This window comes from Bombyx mandarina, chromosome 12 (genome assembly GCF_030267445.1).
Source record: "Bombyx mandarina strain Sakado chromosome 12, ASM3026744v2".
NCBI lineage: Eukaryota > Metazoa > Arthropoda > Insecta > Lepidoptera > Bombycidae > Bombyx > Bombyx mandarina.
In genome coordinates this window covers 3,449,286-3,461,412 of record NC_143219.1, presented here as the reverse complement: position 1 = coordinate 3,461,412, position 12,127 = coordinate 3,449,286, and the positions used below count along the sequence as shown (strand labels likewise).

Below are 12,127 nucleotides of genomic sequence, written 5' to 3'. Positions count from 1 at the left end.
GAAGTCCATGGGCGACGGTAACCCCCCACCATCAGGTGGGCCGTTTGCTCGCGTGCCTGCAAGGGCAATAAAAAAAAGAAAAGCTTAATATTACTTTTCTAAAACAAAATGAAATTGTTACTTAATTCGAACGTAGGTACGTACGTGTTTGGAAAGCCGCGCACGTCACTTCTAATAAAGTAAATCGTTCACGTACTACTATTCGTGTTGAATGTATTCTGAATGTACATATAACTCTTTATGAATACCGTTTAAATGAATGTGATATTCCGTAGGTCTTTATAATCCATTTTTTTAGAAACACATGAAATGAAATGGGCAAGTTTGGTAGATGAATGGAAATAATTTTATGAAACAAAATAACTTCAAAGGGTTTTTCTTTGAATTAGGTGGTTCTTGGTAGGTAGAGGTTAGGTAGGGTATGCCCATGATATTTTTAAAGTCCTTGGGCAGCGGTGACCTGTGACAATCCATTGGGTTGCAGTCGGGTTGAATCTATTGTAGCTATCATAGAGCACATTTTTTATTATTTTTTAATAGATGCCGGAATCAGGGTAACTACATTTTCAAGAAAAGTTTACGTATTAATCATACAACGATTCGCGAACTGAAAAACCGAAAAAACAACAAAAAAATAACAAGATACCGTCATTTGAGTTGAGTTAACGGCCGTCTGGTGTAGTGGTATGCGACATGGTCACTACACAAGGGGGTCGCGGGTTCGAATCCCGCCAAGGGAAGATATTTGTATGATAAATATAAAATGTCTTTTCCAGGGTTATAGATGTATATTAAATATAATTATGTATGTCTATAACAAAAATATTACATTTATTTCCGTTATCTGGTACCTGTAAAACAAGTTCTTTACGAACTTAACACGGGACCAGTTAACGTGGCGTGATTGTTAGTAAATATTTATTTATTACTAGCTGACCCGGCAGACTTCGTAGTGCCTCAATCGATAAATAAAAGACCTAAACTTTTGGGTAAAATAAATTTAAAACAAACAAAAGAAATCAGTCTGACGGGGGGGGACATCAAAGGAAAAACAAAATTGTTATTTTTATTTAATTCCGAGCATTTTCATATTTATCTACCTTTTAAACCTTCTCTGGACTTCCACGAATAATTCAAGACCAAAATTAGCCAAATCGGTCCAACCGTTCTCGAATTTTAGCGATACTAACGAACAGCAATTCATTTTTATATAATATATAGATTATTATTTATTAATTCATCTCAATCTTCTGTTTTTTTTTTCTCCTTAGTCTGGAATACGTACGTCGACAAAAATCCGTAAAGTCCGCCTCGAAAACGAGCCTCCTCCTCCTCCTCCGAAAGGCTTCGACGGCAACTTTTAAAAGTACATTCTCGTCGTTCGCTCCATTAGATCGGACCCGATTTTTTTCTCGACCCTCTCCAACTTTTGGGCCCATCGACCCCTGCCCCGGCGCTATCGAAAATAAACAAGGATCACGAGGATTTTTCTTTCGATTATTTTTCCACGTGAAAAGTCACGCGTGGACAATGATCGACGATATACGATAGATGGACCGGACCTCGCCAGAGAGAGGGATGTCTGTTTTAGAATTTTGTATATACCATACACTGTCGTTGAGAAGCAAAAGGTATAAAATGAACATGTTTGGGTACTAGAAATTAAACCCAAAACGTTAAGCGTATTAAGTTATTTAATCTTTACCCTGTTTACCTGCATAATAAATCAATGTATCTTATATAAATATCCTTCAGACTTTAATTAATAGCGTTTGTCGGATATGAGGGGTCGTCGACATAAATCGCCTGCCTATTTTTTAATTCAACGAGTTCTGATCGACGGCTGAATTTTTAGCGTTTCCTATTCAATTTATTTATAATTTTTAATCCTTTTTTAAGTCCTTCGAACTAAAGGTCGAGCTTAACTAAAGGTAAACTAATTGCATAATTAAAAAATATATATATATCTGAAAACTTGTAAAATACCTCGCACCACTGCGAAAGAAGAGCGAATGAAAACTTCTCGCTAAGGGAAATTACCCAGGCCACAATCGGAACTCGGCCTGTCGGGGACTCGATACAATTTAGTTAACTAGGAAACAAGGTCAGCTCCGGTAAAATTGTGCAAACCAGGCTCGAAAGGAACCAATGTAGTCAAAGGATTCATAAGTGGATACGAGACATTTAGATTTTATTATACCCTTTCGAATTTGAAAAAGTTTAGCTATAATAAAAAAAAAAGTCGTTTATACTATTCTCAACTTTTCTAATCTTCAACTTTTGCGAGTCCTAGATGTATTTAATTAGAAATACTTAAAGGTTTAATGTCATGGTGGTCAATCACACACAGTGGTATTCAATCAAACGATCAACCTACCGTTAAAAATATGTTTAATCACATTTATATTTCATTACATAGCGAAATAACTAACAATATCTTAGGAGTCTGACAAATTATTTGACGTGGTATTTCAACTTCACGATAATAAGATCCCAAGTTTTAGATGAGCGCAAACCGTCTTAACTTTTAAAGATGTACTTTTTATTGCAATAGTCTCACTCACGTACAGTACGGTTCAACTCTGGTATTTGGATTTTCTCAAGTCTTATGAAACGGGGCCACTGTTTAGAAATTTAGTGCTGTTTAGATTCTTTAAGTTCGCATATGTTCGCCGAGAAATACCTTTACATATAATACATCATATTTTTTCAAAGGACTGATTTTCTAATGACCTGTATCTAATTATTTTTCGTATGTGCAATTTAGGTTTCTATGAATTTTAATCATAATTAAATTGTAGCATGACGCAAATAATTAATCCTAATTATTCATGAAACGCATATTTAACAGCACGGATCTCTAATGAATCCTTTAAAACATCAAAAGGTATGGTCGAAAGAGAAAAATGAAGGATAAAATGTAACAATCGTTTTAAATTACTCTTAAAACAGAGGTCAAACTGCATTTTCATAAATTTTTACTATCAAACTCAATAAACCTAAAGAACAAACTAGAGAATGAACCTTTTGCTCGAATTCAAACAAACAAGAACAATAATAATTCTACTTTCAAGACAAGAACTATAGACGTCAATTTAATCAGTCCATTCTGCTCGTGCGCATTTCATTGCCGTATAAGTAGGCAGGATGGATATATTTCGTGGAGTTTAGGGCATAAAACCCCAGAGTTCAGGAAGCGTATCACGACAGAAACTTTGGTGATAATAATAAAACTGATGTTACAATGAATGTACATTTCGAAAATTTAACTTTAGTTTTAGTCGGGTCGGCTGTGAGTTGTGGTATCTTTACGATTTGGGTCGATTACGATGGCTGAAGGGATGGTGTTAGTCATGATGTTGCACATAACAAGCTCTTGTTGTACACGAATAATCAAGAACGAAGTAACTTATTTTAATTAAATTATAATGATGATTTGTTTGTAATCTTGATAGGTCACGGCCCATCTGTGTGCTTAGTGCGAGTTTTTTAACGTTCCCGATGGCGTAAAAGTTTACCCAATGTTGTTTGCAGTTGAAACAGCGCCCCCGGGGGAAACGTAGGCAAACGATCCCATTCCCCGAGTAAAAACAGAATTTAGCCGAATCACCGCCGAAGCACCGCCGCACGGCATTTTAATCGCCGAAGCGCCGCCGCACTATGACTGTGACGATTTGAATTTTTTTATGGTCGCCGAAGCACCGCCGCACCATAGCCGCGACTGCTTACGTAAAAGTGGGTTCGCTGCTCTACCGCCGAAACACCGCTGCACGGCATTTTAATCGCCGAAGCACCGCCGCACCATAGCCGCGACTGTTTAATAAGAGTGGGTTCGCTGCACTACCGCCGCACCACCGCTGCACTACAGCAGTGACATATCATTCTCATATACATACATATGTCTGTGTGTGAATGTAAACGTTTTTTACGTCCAGTGTTTATTAAATGTAAACGTAAAAAATTCGAAACGTTCGGCTATGCTTCGGCTGTGGTGCGGCGGTGCTGGGAGATTTCTTTTGAAGCGTGCGGCGGAATTTTCCGCCAAATGGCGGTGGTGCGGCGGTGGTTCAGCGTTGTGGTGCGGACACCGTGCAGCGGTGGTTCGGCGATAGACTTGAAATTATTTTTTTTATCAAAAAATTATAATTTCATTTTTACTCGGGTCCATACAAATATGAGCTAACTTTTACGCTATCGAGAAGGTTAAAAAACTCTCACTAAGCACACTGGTGCCGTCTGGTTGTCAGGACTCCATAGACATCGCAACCTACAGCTGCCGCCAGACACTTTGATAAATTAAGGCGAAATATTAACTGAACGTAAAACGGTTCTTATACCGTTCGAACTGAAAGGCGTGATTGCTTTGCATCAGAAATAGGCAGGGTGGTAATTAAACGTATGGAAAAGTTATAGTCGTTGTTCGGAGACTTTGAAGATTCCTCTGTCTTGAAATATATTTCTTTAAAGGTTCAGGTTTAATTAGCTTGATACATCTTATGTGAGCGTCAACTATCAAATTGTTACGCGCTGGGGTTCGGGATAAATAAATGTTCCACCAAAGTACAACTTAAAACTGTATTTACTACTTAGCACACACACAGAATACTTTAAAATTCTCAATTCGCTTCTTTCGCTTCGTTTCAGGTGATCTGTTCGCTGTTTCGCTTCATTGGAACTATCCAATCCAATTTTTTTTTCTTGTCGTGTTGTCTTTAAAATGTATTATAATATCATTGACCATCAGTTAAAAAACGATTATATTTAAAGCAAATACCCATATGCACCGAATAATGCCCATGTACAAATCCGCCAATTCATTCATTTATAGCTATGGCTGCTATTTTCGATGGGTGATGTTTCAATAAAGAATCTCCTTTCAATATTTAGAGAGAGAGAAAGAGAATACACTTTATTGCACACCAAAACACAATTTACATTCAAAAAACAGTAAAAAAAAAGCATATACATTTGTACAATAGGCGGTCTTATCGCTAAAAGCGATCTCTTCCAAACAACCGTTTAATTTACAGAAATTCTGGAAAATATAAAAAAATAGCAGGTACCTTTAATATACAAATTTTAAAAAATATACCTCTCAATATTTACTGATAATTAAAACTTAATAGACGAGACTCTTGTTAAAATAGCAGCTCTTCTTTCTATAGTTTAATTTTAGAAGAACTCCAAAAGGAATTTTTGTTACCACGAATAACAAGATTAAAACTGTCGGAAATTAATAATTAAACAAAATCATAAAAATCGTAATTACTAAAGGCTTGTCGTCATAGAATGGAAAAGTTTACGGCTGAAAAAAAAATTGCAAATTGTTTTTCTATTGTTTCGGTCCGTTGGCGATTCTAACGATTAAAACTTCATTCAGCAGGGCTTTTAAAACAGAATTTCTAAATTGGGGTCGCCACCTACGTTCATTACGAAAAAGGAGAAAATTTTCATATTGAAACTTTAAGGTTAAGCTCTAATCGCCAACGAAAAATCTTCAACATCTTAGAGAGTTTAGAACTTTTTTAATTAGTAATTAAAAGAAGATATACATATGATAATATTCTATTAAAACAAATTAATATTACAATGATGACACTTTAACAATATATTACAAACCAAATTACCTACATTTAACCTTACAATTCCTCCTCCTTGCGTCGACAATCCTCATTGCTGAGGGTCGTGGTCTCCTCTAATAACTTTCTCCTGCATCATCTTGCGCCATTCCTGCCTGTCCTCGGCTGTGTGGATAGCAACGTGGACTGAGGTATTGAAAGTGGAACGTATTTGATCCCTTATATACCTTAAAATTACATAACCCAAATTAAATTAGCATAAACATTTTTCACTTATTCACTTCACTTTTGTATTATTTCACTTCTTCGTATTCTTTTCAGCAAAAAAGTCTAAAATACGATGAATCTTTTACAATTGACGTGGACAGCTACATCCAACAATTATCGATCCATCGACGACCCACTCCGAACAATACAGCAGCACTCTTTGTAATTGCCTCCCGAAGCTCACGAAGCGTCGTACCTCCTGACCATGCAATAAGCCTAAAAGGGCCCCTTTTGATTTACCCTCTCGTTTCCGAATATAGATTTTTTTTTAACTCACCTTTGGGGTCCTAATGATCTCGTGACGTCAAATCTGGGACCTACTTTGACCGCTCGCTGTGACATTCACAAAGGCATTAAGTGACGCTTTTGTTTTTTGATGTTACATACTTTTTTCTTTTTTTTCCATCGCCTCGTAACCCCTAAAGGCTTTCAGTTAGAAAAAAATGAAGGCGCATTACTTCTGGACTCGTGATTTTCATCTTTGTGTGAAGAGAGCTATGAATGAACGGGAAAGTGTATTCAATTTTTTTTTTTTGTATTGTTACGTCAAGTTCCTTTTTTCTTACTTTGATAATTCGGTTGACTGGCCTTTGCTGAAATCACGTTCCTTGGTCTGTATCGACGCCATCTTTTGTCCAAATTTATTTTACATTCGAGTGTACTTCTTCATTTTACAGTTCATACAATGTGTGTCGATAATTTTTTATTCTATATTTTGTTCTATTATCAGTAATTTTTTTTTATTGCTTAGATGGGTGGACGAGCTCACAGCCCACCTGGTGTTAAGTGGCTACCGGAGCCCATAGACGTCTACAACGCAAATGCCGCCACCTACCTTGATATATAAGTTCTAAGGTCTCAGTATAGTTACAACGGCTGCCCCACCCTTCAAACCGAAACGCGTTACTGCATCATGGCAGAAATAGGCAGGGCGGTGGTACCTACCCGCGCGGGCTCACAAGAGGTCCTACCACCAGTAATTACGCAAATCATAATTTTGCGGGTTTGATTTTTATTACACGATGTTATTCCTTCACCGTGGAAGTCAATCGTTAACATTTGTTCAGTACGTATTTCATTAGAAAAATTGTTATTTTCAATTAGCAATCAGTAAGCAATTGTTATTTTCTCGTAGAGAATGATCACCATTATGTATTGAGTACTAAATACGTTGGAGAGAAAATCGAAAATGTCCCAAACAGTAATTCGAATCCAATTACATTGGAACTTGGCCAATGTCTATAAATAAAGTAATTCTATCGATAGACTGATCTTTGAGACATACGTTATACGTTTGTCAGATGAACTGCGAGGAATGCTTAGTGCACGCCGTGTTCACAATCGCACACGGAACGCTTTAGAGCATCATCGATTAATGTTCTGAAGAAAATTGCCGCTCTGTTATATTTGAACAATCAAGTTGATATTTCTTATCGTTCCATATAGCAGCGCAGCTGTGACTTAAATGATTGAAATTAATGAGTGACGGTCTTTAAACAATTCGTACTTATCTTTTTTTTTTTTTTTTGCTTAGCTGTGTGGACGATCTCACAGCCCACCTGATGTTAAGTGGTTACTGGAGCCCATAGACATCTACAACGTAAATGCGCCACACACCTTGAGATATAGTTCTAAGGTCTCAGTATAGTCACAACGGCTGCCCTACCCTTCAAACCGAAACGCATTACTGCTTCACGGCAGAAATAGGCGGAATTTAATGTTGTGTACCGCTATTTAACTGGATGGTAGTGAATAAAACTGAAAATTGTATTTTATGTTAGACTAGCTGACCCAGCACACTTTGTAGTGCCTCAATCGATAAATAAAAGACCTAAGTTTTTGTATAAAATAAACTTAAAACAAACAAAAGGAATCCGTCCGACGGAGGACACATCAAAGAGAAAATAAAATTGTTATTTTTGTTTAATTCTGAGCATTTTCATATTTATCTACTTTTTAAACCTTCTCTGGAGTTCTACGAATAATTCAAGACCAAAATTAGCCAAATGGGTCCAGCCGTTCTCGAGTTGGAAAGTCAAAATCGATATTTTTACTAATTTTATACATTTCACGTCATTATTCAAATTGTTGGAAAACTATGTATAAAATAAGAATTTTTCGTATCTAAGATTACAAAGTTTAAAATAATAAAAATAAAATACTTTTAAAGAAACAGGGTCATGGCAATAAATTCAATTATTTTCATGAGCTTCAGTTAATCAAAAAGAAAATAGGGCTATACTTTTATATGAACAAAAAGCTACCCTAGTTGAAAATATCCTAGTAGATACCTTAGTTGGCGAATGTAGCTTTAATTATGAAAAACAAGCTTTCCTTCAAGGAAGGCACAAACAATTCTTCCAGCTATCTCTAAGCTATTTTCGAACACATTAGGTATTTATTCCTTAAGGTTTTAATTTTACGATTGTAATAATTAATAATCCATCAGAAGGTTTAGTTGTAGTCACGTGTCGATGCTGTAACTAAATTTGCAGTGAATTAGTTAAGCCGTGTCATGCTTGTTGCGTGGCCCGTCACGTGGCAGCTGCGAACAATTCCCAATGATTAATGGGCTCGTATCGACTATTGATTTAATTTATATAATGTGTCGGGTCCGTAGTTGAGATGATTGAATGTCCGATCTATTTTATTGTTCTCGTCCGCTCGTTACTACAGCACTTGGCCAGTGATCGTCCGATCCTTGATACATGGTACGTAAACACCTCCGCCGTTAGCCCCATCACTCTCTTTGACCAGCCCATACCGTGGGCCTCGAAGGTTAAATACCTAGGCGTCACCCTCGACAGAGGGATGACATTCCGTCCCCACGTAAAAACGGTACGCGATCGCGCCGCGTTTATGCTAGGACGACTCTACCCAATGATTTGTAGACGAAGCAAACTGTCCCTCCGTAACAAGGTAACCCTCTACAAAACTTGCATACGCCCCGTCATGACGTATGCAAGCGTAGTGTTCGCTCACGCGGCCCGCACCAACTTGAAACCCCTTCAGGTTATACAATCCCGATTCTGCAGGATAGCCGTCGGAGCACCATGGTTCCAGAGGAACGTGGACCTCCACGATGACCTGGAGCTCGACCCCGTCAGTAAGTATCTACAGTCGGCATCGCTGCGCCACTTTGAGAAGGCGGCACGACATGAGAACCCTCTTGTCGTGGCCGCCGGAAACTACATACCCGATCCTGTAGATCCTGTTTGGTAAACCGTCGACGTCGCCCAAAGCACGTCATCACGGATCCTCCTGATCCATTAACGGTGCTTTTAGGCAATACAAGCACCGGTCACCGTCCTCGCCGAACCCGTCACTTGCGACGAAGGGCTCGACGAGCGAATTAACCCACAGACACAGCCCACTGAGTTTCTCGCCGGATCTTCTCAGTGGGTCGCGCTTCCGATCCGGTGGTAGATTCTGCGAAGCACTGCTCTTGCTAGGGCGGTGTTAGCAATTCTCCGGTTTGAGCCCCGCGAGCTCACCTACACAAGCTAGGGTACGCTGAAATAGCCTCTCAAGGCTATCAGCATAGGTAGGAAAAAAAAAAAAAAACAGTAATAACTTCTATACTAATAAGTTTTATTACGCATTTAAGATGGATTGATATTAGATTAAACAGTAACTTTGCCCGGGGATGAGTCGCTTGACAAATTGTCCGTTGACGTAACATTACTTCTGTCCAAGCTGGCTTCTTGATTGATGATCACTCAAACCTAATTATGTAAGGGATCTAAGCAGTCGCCTAGCTGACTGTTACATTATAATACATTGCCTTGTGTGTTCGGTAGAAAGATTATGAGATAGCCTCTCTTAGAGTGAGTGTGGTTTGGGGTTCGTAGTTAGGTGAATTAACTCAATGTGAAAAGCTTAAAGTCTGCTCTGGTTTTTGCTGAAATCTACTATGGATCCAGAGCTTTGACCTCTATACAGGATTTGACTGGTAGTAGGGCGTCTTGTGAGCTTAATACCAAGTGGGTCGTCCACCTACCTATTTATGCAACAGATATTTTTACTATGATCCAACCTAAAAATACTAAAAAGGAATTTTATCAATATTTAATATACAAATTCTATTCTTATTGTCCCCAACAAGTTTATCGCAAGGAGACACTTTGTTTATGTATCCTAAATTTAACATACTGAAAGTTTTAGAAGAAGGCTCCGTAAAATGCATATTCAGTTCTGCCAAAAAAAGAAAAAAAAGCAACATTGGTAAAATAAAAGTTGAAAATTTGAATCCGACAATAAAGAACGTTGATCCCTTTGCCCAATCTATTTTTTGGTAGAGCACACCGAACTTCTAAATTTGATAAAAATTGGCAACCCTATATAGGACTAGGACATCGACTGTAACCTAAACTAGGTCGAGGGTCCAAATCTGGATACGTACCAACATGTTTGAAGATACTTTGTAACGCTATATCACCACTTAAACTCATAAATAGATTCTGAATTTACAATTTAATTTAACTAAAAGATAAAAAACAAATAAATATGAGAATTAACAAATTCAGGATTGCCATGTCAACTACTAATAATGCATTTATGAACCTCAATTATAGATAATATACAACATGTATATGTGCTTAATTAAAAAAAAGTATAAAAAGAGTATGTATGTTCTTATTTAAATTCAAATATCTAAGAATACAAAATGTCGCCTTGCTGTTAGCGAGTGTGCATGTGAAATGCCACTAATACTATTATTCACTTTAAGTGCATCGGAACATGCACACGTTCAGAATGTTAATAGTGTTCGAAATTTAAATAGAAACTATAGTTTCTTAACGAACAAAATAACGAATGCAACTCTTTGACAGCTCTATTGTTTTCGAAATTCAAAACTCTCCCGCCTAAAGCCTGGAGCCGCCATTACTGAAACCGCAGATAGAATCGACACAATACGTAGGTACTTCTAAGCATCGTTGTGATATCGTATTACACGGTGAACAATAAAGATTCGTCGGCGAACAGTACCGAGGCCTGCCAATACGTGAATACTCCCTCTAGCCATTACTCAATAACGAGACGTGGACTGAAGCATGTCATTGTTTTAAAATAAACCATCCGACGAATGACGAGCCGGATCAGGACGCGTCATTAGCGGGTATAGTGTTGATAAGCGTTTTTTTTTTAAACATAGAATTACTCCGACTCTCTTTGCTTTGGCAAGTTTGTAACTAATCATGAAATTGATTCATTAGATTAACCGGAAAAGGAAATTTAATTATAGACAACGAAAATAGTATCCTATCAAATTATTTATTTGATATCTACGGATCGTATCGCATTAATTACACAAAAAGAAAAATTATTAACGTAACTATAATTTTATGTATACGCTTTCGATAATGTAATGGCTTCGATCGAAACAAAACATATAGTCGGCGTACTGGCCGCGTATTAATTTTACGTTTGCTGTACCCACAATGTATAAAGTTTGTACATCGCTGTGTTTGCAAATAATAATTTAAATATTTGTGATTGTTTACGGGAGAGCGCCCCGTATTGTTTCAATTATTTAACCGTATACAAAATCGATACGCCATTAAAGCGTACGTATGTGTACATACATTCAATTATTCGGAAAGTTTACATATTAATAATTTTGTTATCCCCGGTAATTCAATATTATTTGTACAAGGCTTGTTTACGATACGCGAGATTGGTTCGCGTTAAACGCGGCCGCGTAATTGTTGGGAAAATTCGATTATTGTTTGATATCGAAATCAATTGTTTGTTTTTCTTTTGTTTGTAAATCGGTTTTAGTGAGCTTCGTCGAATTTAATAGTTTGAATGAATCAAAAACGATCGATGAGAAATTTATTCGGTGAAATCAAATATGAACGAGAATGCCAAGTTATTATTATTCTAAATATTAATACGTGAAGCAAAAACTTTGTATCCCTTTTTACGAAAATTGCGCGGACGGAGGAGTATGAAATTTTCCACACTTATAGAGAATATGAAGAAGAAGTGCACAATGCTAATATTTTTTTAAAATAATGCATAAATGATACATTAAATCAATAAAGAAAACATTACACACACTACATACCACGCATTTGACGCACACACGCACTATTTATTGTAAAACTATTGTTCTTGAGGTCTGTTGTCAAATTGTGAATAGATTAAATATTGTTTGTCTTTGTTAATATTTTTTATAATGTATTCTTGGCGAAGTTTGTGATTATAGAAGTATAAAATACAATCATAATAGTGTACAAACTTACAATTCCAATTAACTATAGTCGAATGTCGACTAC

At 37.0% G+C, this 12,127-nt stretch overlaps 1 protein-coding gene across 15 annotated transcripts in view; it reads left to right on the top strand.

Annotated features, from left to right (window-relative positions):
- LOC114243149 (CUGBP Elav-like family member 1) overlaps window positions 1–12,127 on the top strand; it is a 454,265-nt gene that overhangs the window by 338,823 nt on the left and 103,315 nt on the right. The window lies entirely within an intron of this gene.